Below are 25,357 nucleotides of genomic sequence, written 5' to 3' on the forward strand. Positions count from 1 at the left end.
GGAAAGTCTGGATTTAGTCCATTCTGCTGATGCCCTCTCCTCTGCCAAATGGCCAGCAATGGTTTAACTTCTTTCAGCATGGCATGAGCATGCAGTTTCAACTGCTCACCTTGCTAGATCATGGTCTATGTTGCCAAGGTGCTATAGAAATCTCACTTTATCAACATCCTTTAATGTGCTGCAGGAAATAGTAGTGATGGAGAGAGAAAACTGTTCCTTTGTGAGATTGTAAATTCACATTTGTTATGAATGTTCATGGAAAAACTGTATAGTCTATGTCTGTCAGCTTTTAGTTTCTTGCACTGATAGCATTTCAACTTCCTCGGGTAGTAGCACAGTGTGTTTGAGGATCAAGACATCTGTAGGGATACCAAGGTCCTTGTTTATAAAGTTATTGTCCTCCCAACCCTGCTATATGCCTGCAAAATGTGATCTACAGGCGTCACATGCAACTCCTGGAACAATTCCATCAGCATTGCCTCTGAAAAATCCTGCAAATTTCTTGGGAAGAGAGAGGGACAAATGTCAGCATGCTGGAAGAAGCAAAGACCATTAGCATTGAAGAGATGGTCCTCTGCCATCTACTGCGCTGGACCGGCCATGTTGTCCGAATGCCCAATCACCATCTCCCAAAGCAGTTACTCTACTCTGCACTCAAGAATGGAAAACAGAATGTTGGAGGACAGGAAAAGAGCTTTAAAGATGGGCTCAAAGCCAACTTAAAAACTGTGGCATAGACACCAAGAACTGGGAAGCCCTGGCTCTTGAGTGCTCCAGCTGGAGGTCAGCTGTGACCAGCAGTGCTGTAGAATTTGAAAAGGCTCAAATTGAGGGCGAAAGAGAGAAACGTGCCAAGAGGAAGCCGCATCAAACCAACCCCAACCAGGACTGCCTTCCACTTGGAAACTGATGACCTCACTGCAGAAGAACGTGCGGGCCAAGAATAGGGCTCCACAGTCACCTACGTACCCACCGCCAAGACACCAAACTTGGAGGACCATCATCCTCGAACAATGACAGATCACCTAAGTAAGTAAGACCCTTGACCTAACAGTGCTTTGTTGACAAATGCCCCATCTACACTGCCATTTCACGCATTTTGAACTGCATTATATGGTCAGTGTAGTCTCACATATGCAGGTTGAATGGCATTATTTATTTATTTGTTTTTTTTTTTGTTTGTTTATATTCTGCCCTTCTCACCCCACAGAGGACTCAGGGAAGGGATTACAATGTACATATACATGGCAAACATTCAGTGCCATAGACACACAACATATATAGACAGACACACAGAGGCTATTTAAATTTCCAGCTTTCATGAGGGTATTCTGGCCATCAGGGGAGCTGTCACTTCACCATCCATTTGTGACACTGATAGAGTACTTCCTCATTCTTTTTTGCTTGCTTGCTGGAGATTTTATGGCGTCGTAAATTAGTTAAATTAGACTCTCCGCATAAGCAGTACCTAAATTTCCTACTTGACAGATTTTTTTTGTCGTGTCAGGAGCGACTTGAGAAACTGCAAGTCGCTTCTGGTGTGAGAGAATTGGCCGTCTGCAAGGACGTTGCCCAGGGGACGCCTGGATGATTTGATGTTTTTATCATCCTTGTGGGAGGCTTATCTCATGTCCCCGCATGAGGAGCTGGAGCTGATAGAGGGAGCTCATCTGCCTCTCCCTGGATTCGAACCTGTGACCTGTTGGTCTTCAGTCCTGCCGGCACAGGGGTTTAACCCACTGTGCCACCAGGGGCTTGGCAGATGCAACTATCTTTTGGGTTGCAAAGGTCAACAGCAAGCTACACAATGGTGGGAAGCTCACTCCAACCTGGGATGGCTTCAAAATCATGACCTTACGGTCAGTAGTGATTTTAATGCAGCTGACTCTCAGTCAACTGCACCACAGCCTACACTGCCATATAATTCAGTTCAATCAGCATTGTAATGGCAGTGTAGCTGAGGTCTCTAGTGCTCCTTAGAGGACCCCATGCCACAAATCATTTAGGACAATAAAGAGCATGTGATTTGTTCCGGGTGGCCTTTAGATCTTTATGGCTCTCAAGCCAAGCTTTATAATGATTGCACAAGCCTAGCGATAAGGTCAAAAATACCCCTGACTGATCTTGGAGGAAAAGTCCCCATGCTGTTCCAAAACTTTAAGACCTGGATGAGACGGCCGTACTTGGCATTATAGAAATGTCAGAGACCAGTGTTTTCAAAGGGAAATGTGGATACATATACACGAATGTTCAGAATTTTAAGCACCTGGGAATTGCTCCAAAGGACCAGAAAGGAATTTGGTCTAAATTGGGCTGGTGATGCTTCCAAGACTTGCAAGGCAAACAGTGAGTGTTCACAGTATGAATAGATTAATCATGGCTCTTACTTAAGACCAGCAGATCTTGAGTTGACTCTTTGTGCCAGCTGAGTCTTTCTGGGTTGGCTAGATGCAGCTGAACTTTTTTAAATTCAAGGAATTAAATGAGTGCCTAAGCTCAACCCGATAGTTTATCTCTCTGTATACAAGCTGTCTCATAGGCACAGAGCGTGGGACAGTTGGGTACTCATGACAGATTCCATAGCTCAAGGCAGGTGGCATTTTATGAGTGGAATGACAACTGAGGAGACAATGAAAAACAAAATAATGCACAAAAAGCAAGAAATAGAGAGGGTTCTTTTGAATTTGCAACACAAACATGATCAGAATCACTAGGTTCTTGTGGGTTTTTTCGGGCTATAGAGCCATGTTCTAGAGGCATTTCTCCTGACGTTTCGCCTGCATCTATGGCAAGCATCCTCAGAGGTATGAGGTCTGTTGGAAGTAGGAAAAATGGGTTTATATATCTGTGGAATGGCTGAGGTGGGGCAAGGAGCTCTTCCCTGCTGCAGTTAGGTGTGAATGCTTAGCTGATCACCTTCATTAGCATTTGAAGGCCTGCCTGAGCCTGGGAAATCTGTTGCTAGGAGGTGTTAATCTGTGCCTGGTTTTTTCCTCTCTGTTGTTTAGCTGTTATAATTTTAGAGTTTTTTAATACTGGTAGCCAGATTTTGTTCATTTTCATGGTCTCTTCCTTTCTGTTGAAATTGCTAAACAACAGAGAGGAAAAAACCAGGCACAGATTAACACCTCCTAGCAACAGATTTCCCAGGCTCAGGCAGGCCTTCAAATGCTAATGAAGGTGATCAGCTAAACATTCACACCTAACTGCAGCAGGGAAGAGCTCCTTGCCCCACCTCAGCCATTCCACAGATATATAAACCCATTTTTCCTACTTCCAACAGACCTCATACCTCTGAGGATGCTTGCCATAGATGCAGGCGAAACGTCAGGAGAAATGCCTCTAGAACATGGCTCTATAGCCCGAAAAAACCCACAAGAACCTAGTGATTCCAGCCATGAAAGCCTTCGACAATACAATGATCAGAATCTTAAACACATTAATTTATATTATAAATGCAGTTGCCAGATATCATGGCAAGCGTAAATAACTCCTTTGGAACACTAAGTGTTAACATTTGGCTTGCAATGAGAAATATTTTGCCTGAACACCACTGGAAATGTATTCCATGTTCAAATTTGTGGGGTGCTTTCGTATCCTGGGAATTAAAAACAGCCTCAACAAAAGTGCTTGAGATGCTGTGTATATTTTCCTATAAACAAGAATGGCAAATGCAAAAGGAGAGATTTTTATCTGTCACAGATGAAGCAATGGCAATTACAGTGGGTCCCATTGTATTCATCCCTTTGCTGGTTTATGGCCTGCAATTCCTCCAGGAAATGTCACAAATCCACAGGACGTCCTTGAACTTCAGAGTTTGCATTTCAGGCTTTGATTTAGCTGATGAAAATCATATACATAAGTGCATTAATCCAGATGGTTCCCTAGCAACAACTTCTTAGCAAAAATGTATGGACATCATCAAGAGCTAGTCTCTGGACTACGACGGACCAGAGGGAGAGTTTCCAAACAGAGGTGGGCCATAGGGACACATATTTCCTAGGGGCAGCAGATCAATATGTGAGATGGTAGCCAAGGCATGGTTTCAATAAAACAGATGTGCGGGGGAAAATGTTGGTAGCCAGTAAGGACACCGAACAAACTCAGTTTATGACTTTTTATTTGAAACTCACTGTACCCACCACACATTGCCGTGGCCAACCTTCCCTCCTTCATTCTCTCCTTCCTTCCCTCCTCCTTCCTTCCTTCCTTCCCTACCTTTTTTCTTTCCTTCTCTCTCTCTCTCTCCTTCCTTCTCTCCTTCCTTCCCGCCTTCCCTCTTTCTCTCCTTCTTTCCCTCCTCTTTCCTTCCTTCCTTCCCTATCTTTTTTCTTTCCTTCTCTCTCTCTCTCTCTTTTTCTCCTTCCTTCCTTCCTTCTCTACCTCTTTCCTTCCTTCCCCTCCCTTTTTCTTTCTCTACCTTTCTTCCTTCTCTACCTATTCTTGGACTGTAACTCCTAGCAGTCCTCCTGATTTATCTATCTACCTACTATCTATTGTCGAAGGCTTTCATGGCCAGAATCACTGGGTTGTAGGTTTTTTCGGGCTATATGGCCATGGTCTAGAGGCATTATCTCCTTAGACGTTTCACCTGCATCTATGGCAAGCATCCTCAGAGGTAGTGAGGTGAGCCACTATCTATAGGTGAGGTACCTACTATCTATCGCTATCTAATCTATCTATCTTATCTGTCCAGGAATTTGTTGTTCATTCATTCAGTCGTCTCCGACTCTTCGTGACCTCATGGACCAGCCCACGCCAGAGCTCTCTGTCGGCCGTCACCACCTCCAGCTCCTTCAAGGTCAGTCCAGTCCCTTCAAGGATGCCATCCATCCATCTTGCCCTTGGTCGGCCCCTCTTCCTTTTGCCTTCCACTTTCCCCAGCATCATTCCCTTCTCTCGGCTTGGCTGTCTCCTCATGATGTGGCCAAAGGACTTCATCTTTGTCTCTAGTCTCCTTCCCTCCAGTGAGCAGCCGGGATTTATTTCCTGGAGGATGGACTGGTTGGATCTTCTCGCAGTCCAAGGCACTCTCAGAACTTTCCTCCAACACCACAGCTCAAAAGCATCGATCTTCCTTCGCTCAGCCTTCCCTAAGGTCCAGCTCTCACATCCGTCCAGGAATAGGAAATAAGAAATATGTATGGATTGGGATGCTCTCAAAGAAATCCAAGGAGAAGCAAGCTTGCAGCTTGGAGGCAGTGCATTTGGAGCATCCGCCTCCCCTAAAGGGCCTGGTCTAGGGGATGCTGGGAGCTGTCATTTTCGCACATGCGCTGTATCATCATTTGGCTTTTATGGTTTTTTTTAGTCCTTTCTGCTGTTTTTTGGGAGGGGTTTATGAGTGATGGTCACTTGTTGGTCTGTTAGGGGTGTAGTGTCCAAATTTTGTGTCAACTTGTCCAGTGTTTTTTGAGTTATGTTAATCCCACAAACAAACATTACATTTTTATTTATATAGTTTGCCACTTGTGTTTGCAAGAAGATTGTTGCACATCTGCTTGGAATAAGGATGCATGACAGTCACCATCCTCATGATAAAGGCCACGCTTTAACTATTCATTATTTATTTATTTACTATATTTGTATACAAATATAAACCGCATTGAGTAGCCTGTTAAGGGCTGAAAAATGCGGTATAGAAATGAAGCAAATAAATAAATAAATAAATAAATAATATACAACCTTTCTCAGCCTTCAGGTGACTCATTCAAGATCAGCGAAGGGATTGCTTTGTGTGCAGTCCTACACATAGTCAGGGGTCACATCCAGAGCTTCTCCTCAGCTATGCCAGGAGTGGTAGGCAAGTATAAGTCATTGCTTGCCACTGTCTAGCTTAGTGTTTCTCAAGCCATGCTCCTCCAGATGTTTTGGCCTTCAACTCCCAGAAATCCCAGTCAGTTTACAAGCTCTTAGGAATTTTAGGGACTGAAGTCCAAAACATTTGGGGGAATACAGTTTGAGAAATTCTGGTCTAGCTTTCCACAATAAAGAAAGGCCTTTCCAATGGACTTCTCCCTCACACAAGTCCCAGATTCAAATAAGAAATGTGTCCTAAGTTGACCTTAGTTCATGTCTCCTCACTTCTGGCTCTGGAATTAGAGTGGCAAGGATGGAAGTCTCCACTGATGATTGTCAATTTCATCCCTGGCAATATTTTGTCTATTTCAGACAGAAATAGCCTACATTTATTTATTTATATAGTTACGTATTTATCTGATTTTCTTTCTGTTTGGGATTCAAAGTGGTTTACAACAAATTAAAAAATTGTTATGAAATTGCAAGCTACAAAAGGCAGAATGAGTGTTCTGTCACACGCTGGGCCTGTAACAGCTGTACTTTTCTATATATATGTATATAGACGTATACTTTAAGCCCAGCGGGAAGCCAGGGGGCCTCAAAGAGAGGTTCTCAGGGATTTTTCTTTAGAGTCTTTAATGATACAACAAAGTTTTTATTATGGAACAAACAATACATCTTCAACGGTTCAAACAACACTTCAATGCTTTCTTAGTCTAGTCCTCAATGGACTGGCACCTGACTTTGATTAACTGAACTTTCTCTGTAGGAAAAAAAAAACCTTTTTAACCTCTCCTAGGCTGTCTATTATCTATCCCTCATCGGGGTGGGTCCTACTACCGATTCCAAATACATCCGGGTATCGAGTAGACCTACCAGTCGAGGCTTGAAGATATTTCAGGTGGAGTTCAGTGGATCTGTAATGTTGTCCTCCCGCTGAGAATTCTTTGAAACTTCAGGGCTGTTTTCCCTCTGATAGCTGTGAGGCTGTGAGCTCTCAGCCAGAGCCTTGGGACCTTTCCCCTGGAATTTCTGTTTCTGTATCCCTGGATGTTATTGAGAAAGGAAGCTTTTCTACGGGACGAGCTGGTCTACGTCCTATAGCTTAGCTACTTTGTGTGAGACTGCCCAAAAAATGGCTCCTTTCCCTCCCAGAGCCCTGAACAAGGGGTGGAACCAAAGCTTAATTACGATGGACAGGAGGCCAGTCCTATGACTGCAAACAGAAAACAGAAAGAAAATAAAGTTGGAGCTCCTGGTACAGCCGTACCAGCACAATGAGACTAAACAATCAAAAAATTAAAACCATATTAAAATGTATCACAGAGTTTAACAATCGCAAGCTGTAGTGCAGTGATTCTTAAAGTGTGCTCCTCAGAGCCCTCGGGGCTCTGCAAAGCACACTGAGGGGCTCTGGGCTTCCCTTCTCACAAATTCTGATATAAACCAATTAGTCTGATAGGTGAAAACAAAAATAGTTTGTATTAATGCTGGTACATGTTTCTGAATGTTGGGTTGCTTGGAAATGTTTGAGAAGAGCAAAATCCAGCAGATAACTTTGTTATCTCAACATTTAGGTTCTGAGCATTGCTAACCACTGGAGTTTACACTTCCCCAAATTGATTTCTAGCAAATGCTCATTTTTTTTAAAAAAAGAGATGTATAAAAGTGTCAGTGTGTATTTTATGTATGGTGTATGCTTAAATGTAATTTTATGAAGTAGGATTGGAATTTTAATAGAATTGTATTGCCAAGATGTATGTTTACACAGAAGGCTGTGAGAATGTGACCCTGAATTCTTGCTGTGTGAAAGTTTAGGGAGTGCCAGAGATAACCTCCCTTCCAGCTGCAGTCTGTTTTAAGTGACTATCTCTTTCGTTTTGTGTTCTTCACATCTGTCTGCTGATGGTGTATGTTGTGTTTTTGAACTGCTCAAGTAAAGCTGAAACCTACTTTTTACCGGAGACTCCAGAGTCCATTATTCAGTGCTTCTGCAATTATTTTACCTAGCGTTAACAATTGTAACTTTAAAACGTGTATTTTGAGATTTTAAAATGTTCAAAAAAGTTGTGTGTCATTGCAAATTTCTACACAGTTGTTCTAAAAACGATTAAGAGCTAATGAAACAGGGTAACATACAATTATGCATGGGCAAATATAGACCAGAAAGAAACTCTGAAGCTATTCCTAAAAGAAATGTTATCCTAGAGTTTACATGGGGTAATAAACAGCTCATACTGTACATACATCTCAGGCTTAAGAGGAGTTAAAAACAGTGATTCATGCATAGTTTTCAGGTTAGAATATAATTGTTCCAAACTGCAAGAAAGAATAAGCCTAATGAATCTGAAATATGCTTTGATTAGTATCCTAATTGGAAGACACTGAGTTCCCCAAAGGTCTTACATACTATATTGAGCTACCCAACCTTTATTCCTTCCCAGAATTAATTTATTCTGGAGCCTTTTAAAAAGCGGCATTGATTAACATAAAGCAGCAAGGTGTCTTCAGGTGTTATTTATTGCCACAGTACTCTGAGAGTTGAAGAGTTACATTAAAAAATTACTTATGCCCAGAATGTCACTTAATACACTTCTCAATAACTGACAATTGACTTTCTCCTCAAATTGGTAACACCGCCCCCTCCCAAGTGGGATAGATTTATATTTTGACAGAAGTGTTGCATACATGTCATGGAGAGAAAGCATTTTAAAATGTTTGATACAGTGAATAAATTGATCGGCACCTTTCCCTTCCCCCTAGCAATTATATGACATTTTATTGAAACTAAGCATAAAGTTCTTAAAGGAAGTTTGTCAGCTGAAACTTTGGATCTCTTAATGTTCATAGACATACCTTGTGTGCTGGTACGGCTATACCAGGAGCTCCAAATTTATTTGCTTTGTATTGAGTGTTTGCTTGCAGTCCAGGGTTTCAGGGGTTCTGCAGAAAGGTGGCTTCCTTTGGTTGCAATCGTAGGGCAAGTCACCTGTCCATCATCGTTAAGTTTTGGTTCCGCCCCTTGCTCAGGGTAATTGGGAAGGGAAGGGAGCCATTTTTAGTTAGTCTCAGCAAGGAACGCTAACATACAGGACGTGTGCAAGCTTCCCCTGTACAAAAGCTTCAACCCTTAAGACTTTCTGGGGGAGAACAGTCTTAAGAGCCTCCAAAGATTCTAAAGATTTCCAGGGAAACAGCCCTAAAGCTTTGAAGAATTTCGGAGGGTAACAGTTTGGAAGACCAAAGATCTCCAGCTGGAGAATATCCAAGCCTTTACTGGTAGGTCCACTCGGTGCTCGGGAAGCAGTTCGACCTGGTAGTGGAGCCCACATTAGTAAGGATTAGATTACAGTCAGCCTGGGAGAAGTTAAAAAGGGATTTTTCCTTTAAAGAAAAGAATTAGTTATTGAAGACAGTTGCCTGTCCTTCGTGGGCAAGATTAGGAAGCCACCAGTTGCATAAAAGCATGGAACCACTTGTTTAACTTTACTGAAGACAAGAGAAGTTTCTGTTTGATTGTTCATTAATAAAGGACTTTGCTATACTTCATAAGCCATCTAAAGATCATTTGTGGTGGAAAATCTCTGAGAACTTCTCTTCGGGGGGCCCTGGTTAAAGTTGCACGTCCTGCATTAAAGACAATTATTTACAGGCCCAGCGCGTGACAGAACACCTTGGGTAAGTCATACTCTATCAGCCTCAGAGGAAGGCAAAGGCAAATGCGAAGCATGTGTATTTGGGCCAAAAGGCATGCCATTTTTGGGTCTGTTTTCATCTGACACTTCGTTTTGTTTACCAGAAAGTTGCCTGAAAAGGGAGGGGTGTTTTCTGTTTCATTTGGCACAGATTTGGTCCATTGGCTACCATGGGAAACTTTAAAGGCTCAATCTTCTGCTATTTTAAGACCTATCTGCATGAAATGTATCTCAGTTGTAGACCCCATTTACAACTTTCAAAACAATTCACCAATCTACTGATTTTTAGAATTCTCTTAAGTTTTAACCATAACATTTGGGAATTGTAGTAGCTGGTTGTGTCCATTCTCAGCCAAACAGAGCAAGGACATCACCAGGCTTTTTATTGGCTGAAAGACACACAGAGAAAAAAAACTTCAACTCCCATTATGCTCTGAGAGGAACTTTCAATGACCATCCTATACTAGTGCCACTGGGAAAGCAAATAATATGTAGAGCACCTGATGAATTTATTTATTTACTTCATTTATATACCGCTTTTCTGAGCCCTCAGGTGACTCAAAGCGGTTAATAGTAGCAAAATTCAATGCAAAACATCATAAAACGATTAAGGGACAGTTAAAACAATAGCATCATCAACAATTAAAGATCAATATAACAATCATTAGCGTCTCATCAGTAAAATCAGAATCCAATCTCATCATCCGTTAATCCGTATTCCTATATTCAATACACTGCTTAATCGAATGCTTGTTCAAACAGCCAGGTCTTCACTTTCCTCCGAAACACCAATAGGGATGGGGCCAATCTGATATCTGTAGGAAGGGCGTTCCACAGCCGAGGGGCCACCACTGAGAAGGCCCTGTCTCTCGTTCCCGCCAGGCGCGCCTGTGATGCAAGCGGGACTGAGAGCAGGGCCTCCCCAGATGATTAATGTCCTAGTTGGTTCATAGGAGGAGATGCATTCAGAGAGGTAAGTAGGGCCAGAACCGTTTAGGGCTTTATAGGCTAATTCCAGCACTTTGAATTGTGCCTGGTAGCAAACTGGCAGCCAGTGGAGCTGGCGCAACAGAGGAGTAGTAGGCTCCCTGAGTGCCGCTCCGCTCCTGTTAGCAATCTGGCTGCCGAGCGTTGGACCATTTGAAGCTTCCAAGCAGTCTTCAGAGGCAACCCCATGTAGAGAGCGTTGCAGTAGTCTATACGGGATGTAACCAGAGCGTGGACTACCATGGCCGTCAGACTTCCCAAGGTACGGGCGCAGGTGGCGCACAAGTTTTAGCTGTGCGAATGCTCCCCTGGTCACCGCTGAAACCTGGGGTTCCAGGCTCAGCGACGAGTCCAAGATCACACCCAAGCTGCGAACCTGCATCTTCAGCCTATAAACTGGCTGGTCTAGATAGTCAGGCTACAAGTAATGGCCATGTGTGGTTTGGGGTCTCTCTTAACCAGCTGTTCTCAAAGTGTGCCCTTGGGACTCTGCAAAGCGTACCGAGGGCTCTACCCTTTCCTCCTCTCTCCTCCTCCAAACTTTCTCTCTGCTTACCTGCTCTTCCCCCTCCCCTACCCTTCCTTGCCCCCAAAAGCCTTTTCCCCCCAGCAACCGGATCCTTTCCCCCTCTCCTTGCTTGCTTCCAAAACGGGTGCAGCTGGTGCACAACTTTTAACTGTGCTAATGCTCCCCTGGTCACCGCTGAAACCTGGGGTTCCAGGCTCAGTGATGAGTCCAAGATCACATCCAAGCTGCGAACCTGCATCTTCAGGACACAGCATATTATTTGAGAACACAGAAATGCTGGACCACTCTAACAACCAACATATTAGGCTACACAGATAAGGCATTGAAATCCACAAGTATGTGGACAGTTTCAACAGAAAGGAGGAAACCATGAAAATGAACAAAATAAGGCCACTAGTATTGAAAAAACTCTAAAAACAGTACAGCAAATAAAGAACAACACTCAAACACAGGGGAACTCTGGACAAGAAGCAATCAGGAACACCTAATCAGTAATCACCTCTCAACTAAGGATTCCTGCAGGCAGGAACAACCACACTTGCCAGGCTATCAAATGCTAATCAAGGTGGCCAATTGAAACATTCACACCTACCTCCAACAGACAAGAGTTCTTTCTCCCACCCTGGACTTTCCACAAAGATATAAACCCAATTTTCCTAGTTTCCAACAAACCTCACAACATGAAACATGAAAGGCACTGCAAACTACTCCAACCAGAGAAGTCAGCCATAGCAGAGCACCTGATGAACCAGCCTGGACACAGCATATTATTTGAGAACACAGAAGTGCTGGACCACTCCAACAACCACCATGTCAGGCTACACAGAGAAGCCATTGACATCCACAAACATGTGGACAATTTCAACAGAAAGGAAGAAACCATGAAAATGAACAAAATCTGGCTACCAGTATTAAAGGACTCAAAAATCACAACAGCAAAACAACAGAGGGGAAACAAACAGACACATAAAATCACTCTCAACAAGGGATTCCCCCCAGGCACTTCCAAGCCATTGAATGCTAATCAAGGTGATCAGCTGAAACATTCACATCTAGCCCCAGCAGACAGGGGTCCGTTGTCTCACCCTGGTCATTCCACAGATATATAAACCCATTTTCCTACTTCCAACAGACCTCACTACCTCTGAGTATGCTTGCCATAAATGCAGGCGAAACGTCAGGAGAAAAATTGCCTCCAGAACATGGCCATATAGCCCGGAGAAACCTACAGCAACCCAAACCTCACAACCTCTGAGGATGCTTGCCACAGATGTAGGCAAAATGTCAGGAGAGAATGCTTCTAGAACATGGCCATACAGTCCAAAATACCAAAACAACCCAGAATGCCAATTTTCCAATAGATATGATGCCGTCATAGAAAATGGTCAGGCTATGAGATCTAGGAACCCTGTTAGGAACTATCTTTGCCTAGTCTTTTATAAGCTGGCCATAATAATATCTTCTTCTTTTTTGCTAGGACATTTGAAGGTTAATAACCAATAAAAGGGCATGAAGCTTTCTTTTCCCGTGCCATCTAGAAACCAGTGCAAAATTTCCCTTTAAAACTCCTGCCAATTGTTTCTGTTCTGAAGTTTTGGAAGGATTAGGAGGTAGTTTATTTTCTGCTCAAGTAGGCCCCAGGGAGTCCACTTGCACAGCCTGCCAAAGCCATAGGAAATGGTTTGCGGTAATTTTAGAATATTTACTGCTGTAGAAGATTAGCCTGAAATGTCCAAATCTTTCCTCCTTCTCTTCTTCTTCCTCCGCCTTCTTTTTTTTGAACTTTGTTACACAAAAGAAGATGAAAGCAACTTCTGGGGTAATTCCTTGATTACTGGGTTATTTTGAAGGTGCAAACACATCTCGAGATCACTTAAGGAATACAGCATTCAGTTAAGATCTGTAGCCAAGAGTTGGCTTCATCATGAGGACAAAACCGCATGTGATTTGGGGAGATGTGATTGAATGACCTACTTAATGAATAAAATGTAGTGGTTTTTTTGCCACCATGTTGCACAAAAGGGGATTTAAGTAGGCATTCGTTGTTGCTTTAACCTTATTTGATTGGGTTGTTGTAGGTTTTTTCGGGCTATATGGCCATGTTCAAGAGGCATTTTCTCCTGACATTTCACCTGCATCTATGCCAAGCATCCTCAGAGGTAGTGAGGTCTGTTGGAACTAGGAAAAAGGGTTTATATATCTGTGGAATGACCAGGGCTGGACAAAGGACTCTTGTCTGCTGGAGCTAGGTGTGAATGTTTCAGCTGACCACCTTGATTAGCATTCGATGGCCTGGCAGTGCCTGGGGCAATCTTTTGTTGAGAGGTGATTAGCTGTCCCTGATGGTTTCCTCTCTGTTGTTTTGCTGTTCTAATTTTAGAGTTTTTTTTAATACTGGTACCCAGATTTTGTTCATTTTTCTCACCTCATACTTTTCCTTCTAGCGGCTGCCTCCCTCCTGCAAATCACTTAGAACTGAAGGCAGTTATTTTTTAACTTTTTATTGAATTTTTAGGGGGGAAAGTGGGGGAAGAAAAGAAAAAAATGAGTATGAAAAATATGGTAAAAAGGGGGAAGGAAAGTTAGAGGGTAGGGAAAAGGGTAGGAGAGAAGAAAAAAGCTAACTGAGGCAAAAAAAAAGGATACGGAATTTTTTCTACTAGTGGGGATGGAGGTCGAAGGGTTCTGGGGAAGGAAAGACAAAAACTGGGATAAAGATAAAAATAGAAAAAAATGAAAAAAGAAAAAAAAAGAAAAAAATGAAAAAGGGAATAAAAATAAAAATAAAATCTTCTTGTTGACTTCAGTATCTTTTAATGTCTGGGGTATTAGTCTCTTAAATATAAATTATAGTTAATCCCTCCGTCTTCTCATAATTGCATCATTTCCTTTGGTTATTTTTTTTAAGTGTCTAATAAAATCCAGTCTGTAGGGCATTTGGGTTTGCCTTGATGTCCTTTCAGAAAATAAGTCAATCTGTCCATTTTCTTTATATCCATTATTTTTAATTTCCATTCTTCTTCTGTTGGGTTTTCTTTAGTCTTCCAATTTCTTGCGTATACAATTCTGGCTACAGTTATCATATAATTAAATAGGATGTCTTGATTCTTATTCATATTCATATCTGTTATCACTAATAAACATTACCCCTCAAGGCAGTCGTTTTTTGACAGCCACTGTTCTGTTGTAGCTGGAAAAAACATGGAGGCTGAGCCCTTGCCGTTATGGCCACCAAACAAGCCAAACTAGCTGGATTAGTCAAAGGGAACAGGCCAAATCGAATCCATGCGCAAGCCTAGAAGCAATGTTGTCAGAAGGACTGTGCCAAAGACTTGCAAATGCCAACTAATGCAAATGCGAAGACTGAGATTCTCTGGCATGGCCACTCAATTGGTCTGACCCATTTGCTACCCACCTTCTATGGTGCTGCACTATCTCCTTCGCCTACCGTTAAGAGTTTGGGTGTCGCTTTGGATTTGCAGCTGACAATGGAAGCTCAGGTTGCTGCTGCCAGCAAACAGGCCTTTTTCCATCTACGACAAGTGAGGCAATTGGCACCCTACCTATCTGATGAGGCTCAGGCAACAGTCATCCATGCCACAGTCACGTCTAGGCTGGACTATTGCAACGCCCTGTATGTTGGCCTTCCGATGTCTATGACCCGAAAGCTCTGTATTGTTCAGAATGCGGCAGCCAGGTTACTCACAAGAATGCCCATGAAATGCCATATAACACCAGTGCTACAACATTTACATTGGCTTCCAACTGAGTACCCTGGCCTGTATAAGAGGCTAGTTCTGACCTTTAACATTCTTTACGGCCAGGGTCCATCATATCTTAGGGACCGTCTCTTCTTCTCCCATCATCGGAGGTCGCAACGACCATCCCAACGGGTCCTAGAGAAGTGCACTTGGAAAGGGCCAGGCGCAGGTGGGCTTTCTCTATTTCTGCCCCTGCCTTGTGGAATTCCTTGCCGCCCTACATGAGAGCCATGCGTGACTGAGGGCCTTTTACTCTCGCACTTAAAACCTGGCTTTTTACTAGAGCTTTTGATCTGTGTTAATTTTATCAATATCTGTATGTATGTATGTATTTTTATCCTTTACAATTTAGCTTGTAAATCACCTAGAGCATCTTGGATGGAGGGCGATTAATAAGTAATTAAATGATGATGATGATGATGATGATGATGATGATGATGAACTAAACATCAGTAGCAGCTCCAATGTGTTCTTGGTGTATACATCTGTCTGGACACCAAAGGGATCTGGTGGCTCCGGAGCACAGTACTCCAAATTATTTGGATAAGTGTAGATGCAGCCTATATTATACTTAATGTATTGTCGAAGGCTTTCATGGCTGGAATCACTAGGTTCTTGTGGGTTTTTTCGGGCTATAGAGCCATGTTCTAGAGGCATTTCTCCTGACGTTTCGCCTGCATCTATGGCAAGCATCCTCAGAGATTGTGAGGTCTGTTGGAATTAGGACAAAGGGTTTATATATCTGTGGAATGGCTCGGGTGAGGCAAGGAGCTCTTCCCTGCTGCAGTTAGGTGTGAATGTTTCAGCTGATCACCTTCATTAGCATTTGAAGGCTTGCCTGAGCCTGGGAAAATCTCTTGCTGGGAGGTGTTAATCTGTGCCTGGTTGTTTCCTCTCTGTTGTTTTGCTGTTGTAATTTTAGAGTTTTTTAATACTGGTAGCCAGATGTTGTTCATTTTCATGGTCTCTTCCTTTCTGTTGAAATTGTCCACATGCTTGTGGATTTCAATGGCTTCTCTGTGTAGTCTGACATGGTGGTTGTTGGTGTGGTCCAGCATTTCTGTGTTCTCAAATAATATGCTGTGTCCAGGCTGGTTCAGCTGAAACATTCACACCTAACTGCAGCAGGGAAGAGCTCCTTGCCCCACCCGAGCCATTCCACAGATATATAAACCCATTGTCCTAATTCCAACAGACCTCACTACCTCTGAGGATGCTTGCCATAGATGCAGGCGAAACGTCAGGAGAAATGCCTCTAGAACATGGCTCTATAGCCCGAAAAAACCCACAAGAACCTATATTATACTTGTTACCTGCTATCTATGCCAATGGACTGGTAACAAGACATCTAACTTCTAGGATAGTGACTTTATAAAGTATTTTAATTTAGAGAACACAACAGGAGGCAGCCCGTAATTTGCTCCATAACAAGACCTGATGGATTTCCTTTAGTTTTTTGTTTGTTCTGTTTTCATAGATACCTTTGTTGCTTATTTTTACATTCAAAAAATGGTTTTAATCGCACCATAAGTGTGGAGAGCCTTGGGGGGGGGGGGGGGTGGTCTCAAGGTGTCAGACTCAATGCCATTCCAATTCTTTTGTACAAACTTCCATATTTTTCAAAGTTTGTTGTGCAAAATGCACCCTCCTGATGTTGACGAACCCAAAATCCCTCACCAGAGACATGCAATCAAAGGCTGGGAGGACATTCATCCAGGATTGGACCAAATGCTCTCCAAGGCCACATCCAATTAGTTCATCCCTTAATCCCAACTCTCATTATCCCTGAGCACTGGCTGTGCTAGGAAGGACACAATTGCCGTTGTGCAGTTGCACATCTTCATGAGCAGCAGAAAATAATTTTAAGATTAAAAAAAAAGAAAAGGACAAGGAAGGATGAGGCTTCTTTCATCTGTAAATATCCATAGCAATGCCAGTAAGACTGCATCCAGTATATAAATTACACAAGATTGTATGTTGCGAGTACTTAGACTGGAGTCCTCGAAGAAGCATATAGATTTTATAGGCAGCACTAATGGAGATTAAGTAGCTCTCCTCTTTCAACTGACTCAGTATTGAATCAGTTCCCCAGCATTTACTACTACCAGGCTTTATGTTGATTTATTAGACCCATACACAAAAAAGAAATAAATAAAACCAACCATATTGCTGTCCTCAACTAAATATGTGATTCCTGACTTTAATATTCCATTTCTGTTCTTTGCAGCTGTATTTCTAGCGTGAAAGCAGAAGCATTCGATGCAATTTTATGTCTCTGTTTGTTGGGGTTAGTGCTAAATCCAGAGTCAAAAAGTTACTTTCGGAAGTAACTTTTCATTGCTTAAAAATATCAGTCAAATACTAAACCTATCAACACCGAATCAGTATTTCAATGCATTCAACAAAGCATGACACAGCCGCAGAGGCACCCCATTACCCAGGAATTGGATCAGGTGATATTTTTCCTCCACCATTCAGTGAGGTCATGACTCACAACTGTGAATGTAAATATAAAATGGATATGTGGGAATTTTCTTGCATTGTCTCCCAAAGACTGTGCAGTTTTCATGGATGGCTTTTGTACATGCCAGAAAACAGTGAATACGCAGTTTCCCAACACTACAGCAGGAAAAAAATTGCAAGTATCTCAACTGTTATGTGAAGAAGAACTGATTAACTATCCTTAACCTTCACCAGCACTGGGAAAATAGAGATTTACTACCATTAGTGGGCACTCAAACAGAAGGTCTACACATGTCATAGAATCATAAAGTTGGAAGAGACCTGGTGGGCCACCCAGTCCAACCCCATTCTGCCAAGAAGCAGGAAATTTGCATCCAAAGCATCCCAACAGATGGCCATCCAGCCTCTGCTTAAAAGCTTCCAAAGAAGAGGCCTCTACCACACTCTGGGGCAGAGAGTTCCACTGCTGAACAGCTCTCACAGTCAGGAAGTTCTTACTAATGTTCAGATGGAATCTCTTTTCATCATACTTTATTTGTATTCCACCCTGTCTTAATGCTCAATTGCTATGGGAAGAACTGATTAATTATCCTCAACCTTCACCAGCACTGGGAAAATAGAGATTTACTACCATTAGTGGGCACTCAAACAGAAGGTCTACACACGTCATAGAATCAAAGAATTGGAAGAGACCTCACGGGCCATCCAGTCCAACCCCCTGCCAAGAAGCAGGAAAATTGCATTCAAAGCCCCCCCAACAGATGGTCATCCAGCCTCTGCTTAAAAGCCTCCAAAGAAGGAGCCTCTAACACACTCTGGGGCAGAGAGTTACACTGCTGAACAGCTCTCACAGTCAGGAACCCTTGTTTGTATGGCAAATATGATCTGTGTCTTGCTGATGTGACACCTTTCTTCTCTGACTTCATTGAGAGACCCTCACTTCTTGGAGGGACCCATAATCCATTTCCTGAGGAACATGGACCTTCCTGGTGGATTGTTGTGCCTCTTCTACACTGCCATATAATCCAGATTTTCAAAGTACACCATCCACATTATTTGCTTTGAACTGGATTATATAAGTCTACAGTGCCATATAATCCAGTTTAAACCAGGTAATCAGGATTTTATATGGCAGTATAAAAGGGGCCTTGGACACTCCCCTACAAACTATATGTCCACAGAAGTCGCAGATCATCCTCTGTAAAGTACTTATCCAGTTGGATCACAACACTATTAAACAGTGGGTTCTATTGGAAAATGAAAGAAAGGCATCATAATTTAGCAGTGCTATTTAATATACAAAGAAGGGCTGGGCTTTAGCACACCAGGTTAACTGCCAGCTTCAGTAAATCTTGCCCACTGAAAGGTTGACAGTTTGAAGCCTTGGTCAGCGTGAGCACCTGTCCTTTAGCCTAGCTTCTGCCTACCTAGCAGTTTCAAAAACAACAATGTGAGTAGATAAATAAGTACTGCTTAAGCGGGGAGGTATTTAAGGCACCCATGAGGAAAAATGCCAGCGATTCGATCAAGAAGGAAGTTTATGAACAAAGCTCTTTGACAGGGAACATGGCATTTCTCCTGTAGCCAGAACTGAGCACAAGCCTCCAAAACGCCAAAGATTGCAAAACCTATACCTCTATCTATATACAGTTGTCGGTCTTGTCAGTGTATAATGACATTGAATGTTTGCCGTATATGTGTTCTGTGGTCTGCTCTGAGTCTTCTTCGGGGTGAGAAGGGAGGAATATACATACAACAAATAAATAAATAAATAAATAAGAATAGTTGCTTGGTGAGAAGAAGGACAAAATAAGCAGCTAAGCACCAGGAAACAGATGGACTATCAGGACAGGAAAGGGAAATAAGAGAGGAAAAGAGAAGTAGTAACTTTAGAGATGAAGTTATAAGGATGTCTGACAATATTGTTTTTTTCCAGAGGGCTTGTAGGCAGCTCCACTGAACACTTCCCTTTGCAGGGTACCAGTCTCTTTAAACAGAAGAAGGATGGAATTAGGGAATACAAATCCTTGACTATTTTATCTGACATGCTAGAATGAGCAATTATGGTAGTTTCTTGCCCCCCCCCCTGTTTTCAGAGAAAACATTTCTTGCATGTACCTTACTCCCATAAGGTTGAGTCCTCCCAGTAGACTCAAATCAAGGAGAAGCTTCAGGAGAACCACCACTCCTCTTAATGTTCCCCCAGCAACAGCAAGAGCATCCCTCTGGGCAGCTAAACCAGGAAGTCCCAATTGGATAGCCCCCCACAAGGGTCTGCCTTCAGGGGCAAACCAAGAATGGACAAGGTGGAAGTCCCAGAACAGACTCAGAAGTGGAGTGGGAAGATCAAAAGACAACCTGGCAAAATGGCACGACCTAGAAGAATCCTTCACCTTGTGAGACTGTGGAGCAGAACAGACAACTCAGCGTCTGTATGCTTGTCCACAATGTCCTGCCTCATGCACAGAGGAAGAACTGTTTAAAGCTACAGACAATGCGGTTGCTGTTGCCTGTTTTTGGCCAAAAATTATTTAACCGCTTGGGTTCCCTCTATTTTTTATCAGTTTTATATTTTGACACAAAATAAATAAATAAAACCTTACTCCCATGTTTTTCTCCAAAAATAATATTTCTGGAACATGTTGGGATAATTACAACAGGAGAAGAAAACGTTGAAAATTATCTTTGGAAAACTGAGTAAAATTTTTGACTTCCAGGAAACCCAGTTTACAACCAAGGGATAAAAACTAATAGGAATATTCTTTCCATCCCTGGCAAGATGTTGTAGGTGGAAGTGAGCACCCAAAACAAGCCAGAAACAATAAAATAATGGAGAAGGTGAAAAGAAAGCAAAGCAAAAGAAGACAGAGCATCCAAGTAGGAGTGCACTGCCTTTTTTCCTAACTTTTGTGTAGTTAATCCACGTACACACCGTCAAATCTGCAACAGAAATACATTTAAATGGCAGAGGGGGGAAAAATACTTACCAAACTTTTAAATGAGAGTGAGTGATGACAAGATGTATTAGCAATTCTCCATACTTTGTGTCTTTAATGACACTAACAAAGCTTCTAGAACTTAAAAAAAAAGAAAGAAGAGCAGAGAAAGAACTGCCAGTATGTGGCTGATAAGAAACATCAAACCTAAAACAGAATTCTCTCAGCTGGAAGGAAAAAAGTGGGAAAAATAATGAACACCTGAAACTGATAGCGTTACAGAATGTAAGAGATACTAACTTACTTTCCAACAGGAGGATTTTTCTCCTGTTGACATCAGACAAAATGTTTTTTTTAAAGAAGGACTTAAAAGAAGACAGGCATTTCCATAGAAGATTTTAATTAAGAACTACAGAAAGTGGGATATGTGCTGCAGGTGGAAGAACAGAGCTTACACTTACAAAACCCTTAGTTGTGCGTAAGAACTCTGCACACTCCAGCTGAAAATTCGAGAAAGTTCTTCTTCGACACACAAACACACAAGAGAGATCTAGATAGTCCGACAGAGACAGTTCGGAGAACTACGCAGAGTTGTTAACAAGGTATCTTGGAGGCCTCTTATTCATAGGGTCATGATAACAATTACAAACATATGTCAGAAAGGGCAGGCCTTCTGTATTATAAATTTTTCAAGGTTTATATGTCATACGAGGGTTGAATGAAAAGTAATGCCTCCACCTTTGTAACTCCTCAACAGATGGCAGTACTGGTATGTGGCAGGTATTGACTTCTTCAGTAGACTCTCCTCTACAGTTTCATTTTGACATGAAGCCTTAGCATTGAATGGTTGTGTTGTTAAAGTGTGAAGTATGGAACTCTGCAAAGACGGTCGGTCAATGCAACTTAAGCAACGTGCTGTCCTTGAATTCTTGACAGCAGAAGGTGTCACTCCAAAGGAGATTCATCAAAGAGTGCAAGCTGTTGGTGGTGATTGTGTTGATGTGAGTGCTGTGCATCATTGGGCGAGTAAGTTTAAAGATGTTGAGGTGGGAACGTCTGACTTGCGTGACAAAGAGTTGGACGTCATGTGACCGTAACTACCAAGTTTCACAAGCAAAAGCTTGACAGATTGGTTCCGGACAATCGTCATATCACTCAGAGAGAAATTTCAAGCATAATCAGCATTTCACAAGAACTTGTGGGTCACATTATTGCTTTGCTTGGCTATCAGAAGATCTATGCACAATGGGTTGTGGAAACAGTGTGTCGAATTCTTCTGTGACGACATCAGAAAAGTTGTTCATTGTTGGCAAAAATGTATCCAATTGTCTGGTGATTTTCTGGAAAAGGGAATAGTGGTAGTTAAAGATCACATTTTAAGGATTATTTCTGCATTTGATTTCTTAAAATATTCCCATCCAAACCCAAGTAATGAAGTCGGAGGCATTACTTTTCGTATATTTGTTTATCCCTTTGTGCTTATCATTGCAAGTGAGGCCCCTTCCACACAGCTATGTATAATCCACACTGTACTGGATTATATGGCAGTGTGAACTCACAGCTATGTGCAATCCACACTGTACTGGATTATATGGCAGTGTGTACTCACAGCTATGTACAATCCACACTGTACTGGATTATATGGCAGTGTGAACTCACAGCTATGTACAATCCACACTGTACTGGATTATATGGCATTGTGAACTCACGGTGCTTCCAGATAGTGCCAAATCACGGGATTTAGTAGAGGGGCAAAAAACCAGGACCTTAGAGCAGGTCCCCCGACATCCTCACTGGCCTCCCTTCTGTGTCTCAAAATAACATGGAGGGCAGATGGGTGACAGCCACCAGAAAAATGCAATTCCCTCCTTTATGCATTGATCCATATATGCACATGTGTGCATATAAAAAAACCCAAGCATATTTGCATGAATTAGCACATATAGGAGGGAATTTCTTTTTTAAAAAGCTTCTGCTGGATATCTCCCTTCCCTAATTATTTATTAAAAAGCTCTGGTTACAGCACAAACTTTGTCAGCTGAAACTTTGTCAGCTGAAACTTTGGATCTCTTAATGCTGCCTAGTGATTGGTCCTGGTGGCAACTAGGGGTGGATCCAGACAGGCCTTTAACTCAGGAGGATCCACGTTTGAAAAACTAAATGATGATCCTGGTTTCCAGAATCCTCATCCAGTGTTCAAATGTCTATTCATTCTGAGCTTCAGCTTTTAATATATGTATAGAATTTCAGATGTAATTGTATTGTTTATTAATGAACTGTTGAGAAGTATATTCATGCCAACATGTTTTTCCTTGACTCTTCATAAGCAGAAAAGACACCAAAGTTTTTTGTGTTTGTAATGACAACCAAATAGTTATCATTTGGTTCACCTTGATGCCTCTCTCCCAATGGCTAACCCCTTGTGCCTAGCCAAGGCATGCTTCAGATCCATTGATTTCAACATGTTTAAACCCATTGTTAAGATCGTCTGGAGGGGCCCTCCTCTCGGTCCCACCGGCCTCTCAGGCACGTCTGGTGGAGACGAGGGACAGGGCCTTCTCGGTGGTGGCCCCTCGACTCTGGAACTCTCTCCCACTGGAGATCAGAACTGCCCCCTCCATTCTGTCGTTCAGAAAATGGGTGAAAACCTGGCTATGGGGTTTGGCTTTCGACGAGTGAATCAATATTTCTGTGATCGGATAGATGACGATGAATGATGGACAACAAATTCACTATGACGACTGACCATTGTTATTATGTGATTGCATTTTGCTGTTATAACATTTTAATTGAATATGTTATATGATGTTTTTAATGATTGTTTGTGATTTTATTGTTGGAAACCGGCCCAAGTCCCCCGATAGAGGGGAGAAGACCAGTATACAAAATTGCTAAATAAATAAATATAAATCCACCTGTGTGTTGGATTGTGACCTGACATTTGGCTCAATAATAAAGCCCAGACTTTGCATACAAAACATTGCAGGTCTAATACTTCTGTGCAGGGCTGAAAAAAAACTGCTGCCTGAAACTCTGAAGAGCTGCTGCCAGGCATTGTAAACAAAACAGAGCCAGAGGCCTAAGGTATGGTGATATGCCCTAGGAAAGACTCTCTCAAACCTGAACAGGTGTAGTCGAGGTAGTAGGAAGCAAGTTACCCTGAAGCAGAATCTGGCTATGGGCACATATAGCTGTTATTAAGCAAACCACAGTAATTGAGTAAATGCCTGCTTAGGGTTAGAGTGCTGCAAATTTGTTGGTGCAATCGACTTCTGATTATAATTAACTTATGATCCTAATTCACCCTGCGATCTCTGTTTTGTCACTTCATTCCTGGATGTAAACGTATTTGGATTATACTACAGAAGAATGGTGTAGAATGAAACCCCACGTGTGGTCTTCCCTGTTGATACTGTTGGAAATAGCAACCTTCTCAAGCCTCCACTAGTTGTTTGTTATGTATATAATTGCTTACTTTATTGTATGTGTGCATTGGTTTGCAATTTTACCTAACCTCTTTGTTGTAGGAGGGGCTATCAACCATGTGATCAGGTCTGGACATGTTCAGGAGTAAGACTCCATTTTAGTTTGCTTTAGACTTCAGTAGAGATAGAAGGCATTAGACTCTTAGACAGAGTAGAAGCTATTAGATTTAGAGCAGAAGCCATTTCCTTCCATTGGGTGATGGACTATTATTTCTAAGCAAGATGCCCTATGTTACCTACACAGAGAAACTACTAAAAATCCTATTGTAACTGGATTCAGAACCAAAGTACCTGTATGTTGTATACATGAAGTTTTGTGAGTAAACCAACTATGCTACTTTTAAGTACAAGCAAATTCCCTGTATGCTGTATACATGAAGTTTTGTGAGTAAACCAACTGTTCCATCTGCCAGGAGCATGAGTTTTGCATTACCTGTTAGTTGCTGGAAACAGCCTCTCCTTGTGTTTCTCCCAGGCTGCTGCAGCCTTTGCTAGGCGTAAAAGGTTACCAGACAGAGGCAGGAAAGCCAGTTTGCAGGCTCTCTGCAATGATTGGCCAAAGAGTAGCTCTTTGGGCCCGCCCCTGCTTCCAGGGTAGAAGCATCCATTTTGGAGGTCTCCCTGCCCCTTCAGTCTTAAGGAAGAATCCATGATGTCCTGTTGGCAGACAGGTATCTCCGAAGATACCATTGTAAAAACAATTGAGACCGATAGATAGATAGATAGATAGATAGATAGATAGATAGATTTATTGAGTAATTGAGTCATAGATAGAAAACAATTGAGTTTGATTGAGTTATTTAGTTAGAGATAGATAAAAAGAGAACTATCTAGATAGTTATAGAGATACCGTTTTTGGAGAAAGTTATACCCTTTTTGGAGAAAGATTGCCTCAACTATTGAACCCCAATTGACTGTTTGTTTTGTAATATTGATAAACTGAGCCAAGTCTACCAAGACTTCGTGAATAAATACCCTGTTTGATGTTTCAAACTTGAAGTGGACTCAGTTATTCAAGAAAGCTCAATCTTTTAAAGAAAGACCCCAGCAGTTTGCCCAGACCTAGATAGCAGCACGTCAAAGTTTTATTTCAGTCTGGGCGTAATGGCACACCAACTATGTTACTTTAAGTACAAGCAAAGTCCCTGTATGCTGTATACATGAAGTTTTGTGAGTAAACCAACTGTTACTGTATTTATTTTGTCTCTTGAGAGAATGATTTTAAAGCAAATATATTTTAAGTGAGAGTAGATGTTTTTTGGACAACTAAAATAAAAACTCTGCTGAATATATATTTTGTGCATTGGCATGTCTTTGTCCCTAGCAGTTCAAAGACATACCTAGGTATATCAGTTTAACAGCAGAGAGACCTAGTTGCCTTGCATGAATGCTGGTGAATATCACTTTTCAAAAGGTTGCGACTTCTAACAAGGTCATGCCTTTCCTGTGATGAGTGGTTTTTCAAATGGGTATGGAAAATCCAAATGGGTATGGAGATTCATGATTTCCCAAAAGATACTGCTATTCCACACTTATGTTCAATGGGAACACTGTAAAATTGAATGGAGACCCGAAAATGCCATTGAATCTTCATCCCAAATAGTGGAACTTACACATGTGCAACTCAACAAAATATATCCAATCTTAATTTAAAGTAGTCTTAGAAACTAATTCGCTCCATTGAATGATAGACTGTTGTTTC

Source organism: Anolis sagrei, chromosome 10, assembly GCF_037176765.1.
Source record: "Anolis sagrei isolate rAnoSag1 chromosome 10, rAnoSag1.mat, whole genome shotgun sequence".
Taxonomy (NCBI): domain Eukaryota; kingdom Metazoa; phylum Chordata; class Lepidosauria; order Squamata; family Dactyloidae; genus Anolis; species Anolis sagrei.